Source organism: Palaemon carinicauda, chromosome 16 (assembly GCF_036898095.1).
Source record: "Palaemon carinicauda isolate YSFRI2023 chromosome 16, ASM3689809v2, whole genome shotgun sequence".
NCBI classification, from domain to species: Eukaryota; Metazoa; Arthropoda; class Malacostraca; order Decapoda; family Palaemonidae; genus Palaemon; species Palaemon carinicauda.
In genome coordinates, this window is record NC_090740.1 from 108,993,385 (window position 1) to 108,995,675 (window position 2,291).

Consider the following 2,291-nt stretch of genomic DNA (forward strand, 5'->3'; position numbering starts at 1 on the left):
TATCTCGAGAGTCCTCAGCCAAAAACGCCCAGGGCGGGCAGGCTATGGCACATACACACCTCCCCCCGCCTAATGTCTACGGAAAAGGAAACAGGAAGGGGGAGACAAGGGAGTTTGATGCCCCCTGCATGACATAACAAGCAGTAGCCGAGGAGGCAGTGATGACAGACGTGACCGAGCAGGCACTGGGACCTCCATTGGTACCACCGACCTCACCCCGCAGCACTAGGGAGCAGCGGCATTGTAGCTGAGGTCATTGGCCCATGCCCCATATCTCGTAATGGCCGTCTAGGAATGTTAGCAGTGCCGGTTGACCTACCAGATAATTTTATTCGAACGATGATTGACACAGGAGCTAGCGTTTCACTGATTGAAAACAAATTCTCCTCAAGTCCACTACAGCCAGCGGCATCCATTGTTCTTGACATGCCAGGAGGAAATAAACTACTCATACACCATCAACAATAATCCAGTTCAAGGTGGGTTTGTGAAATTTACACATGATTTTTTTGTCTTGCCAACCTTGGGAATTCCAGGAATCGAAGCAATTTTAGGAACTGATTTTGTCTCTAATAATCAAATTTGCATTTTGGGGGGAAAAGATACAATAACAGTAAAAGATGGAGGTTACATTTTGCCGATAGAAAGTCATGAGAGAATAAGTGCGTTTGCGGGCTCGGGGAGACATGTAACTAAAGTAACAGCTTTACCTAGGAGAGGAGAAGTTTTGTCTCCCCAGACACTTACGAGCATATCAGTGACACCGTGTCGCCCTCTCCCGGAAGGAACCAAGGTCGTTGTTAAACCCCATGAAAATTGGTCCTATATGATATTAGAGGGCTTGATATAAATAAAAGAGAAGAGAGCTGATATAACGATTGTTAATTTTGTCAAATAAAAGAGTTGTTTTAGGAAGTGATTCTGTGTGTTAATTAGAGTTATGTGAAATTGCTAATAATGGGATGTTGGGAACCACAACTCCAGCCTGCACAGATGAACGCACTCGGAATTTGATTATACAAGCGCGAAAATTATGTCCGTCAGAATATCAACGTGTAGTTAGTGACATTAACAATAATTATTCTGATGTAATTGCAATTGGAGATGAGCCACCCAGGAGGATTGATCGATTTCCCTTTAACATTGAAACTGGGCAGGTGGAGCCAATCAGGTCAAGGCATTATCGGGTACCCATTCATTTCTAGGGAGAGATAGAAAGGGAAATTGATTAATTAAGGGAACAAGGGATAATCGAGGAGAGAAAATCCCCCTGGGCTTCTCCAATTGTAGCCGTTAGGAAAAAGGATAGCTCGGTAAGATTGTGTGTTGTTTATAAGAAGTCGAATGCAGTCACTAAGGATAATGCATTTCTATTACCCTTGATTGAAGAATTACTTGTGAAAGTACGGGATAGTAAATATTTTACAACTGTTGATTTGAAATCTGGATACTATCAAATACCCATTCAGGAAGACAGGAAATGTAGAATGGCATTTATAGATAACGATCAAATATTTCAGTTTAATTTTCTTCTTTTCCGTGTTAGAAATGCTCCAAGTCATTTCTCTAGAGTAATGATGGCGTTTTGTCACCCTTAATTGGCCATAATGTTCTTGTTTATATAAACGATATAATAATTACAGGGAAAACGGCAGAAGAACATAATAATAATATTCGTAAAGTTTTAGAAGCATTGCAAGGTAAGGATATGAAAATGAATTTGTCAAAGTGCAAATTTTTCTGTAAGCAGGTCGAATTTTTAGGTCACATAACCCCAGCAGGAATCCAGCCTGCCCCAGTAAAGTAGCGGTTATTAGAGATTTCCCAAGGCCACGTAACTCTAAGGGAGTAGCTGGGCTCCCAGGGCTTGCTGGGTATCACCGTAAATTCATAAGAGGTTTTGGAGAGATAGCGAGACCCCTAGATGCTTTAAAGAAATAAAAAGTAATAAATTTGGGAGGGGAAGAAGAAAGGGCCTACCCTGGATAGGTGTGGTGGGTCGTATAAGACCTGAGGTAAAAAAAATAATTTTTCATCCGTATTGGTTGTGAGTGATATCGACCTGCGAGACCTCAGTTCAGTGTGTGCAGCAGTCAGGCGAGGACGCATTTCATCCCAGCTCTTTTCCTTGTGCTATTTCTGAGATACACTTAGGTTGAGCTCGACCCATCAATAAATAATTAAGGTAAGTTGTGTAATATCAAATATTTATATAATTATCGAATGTGCAGTAGTGTTTAGGAGTATATAAAAAAGGATTGTTTTAAATTGTTTGTGAATGTCTTCTGCCT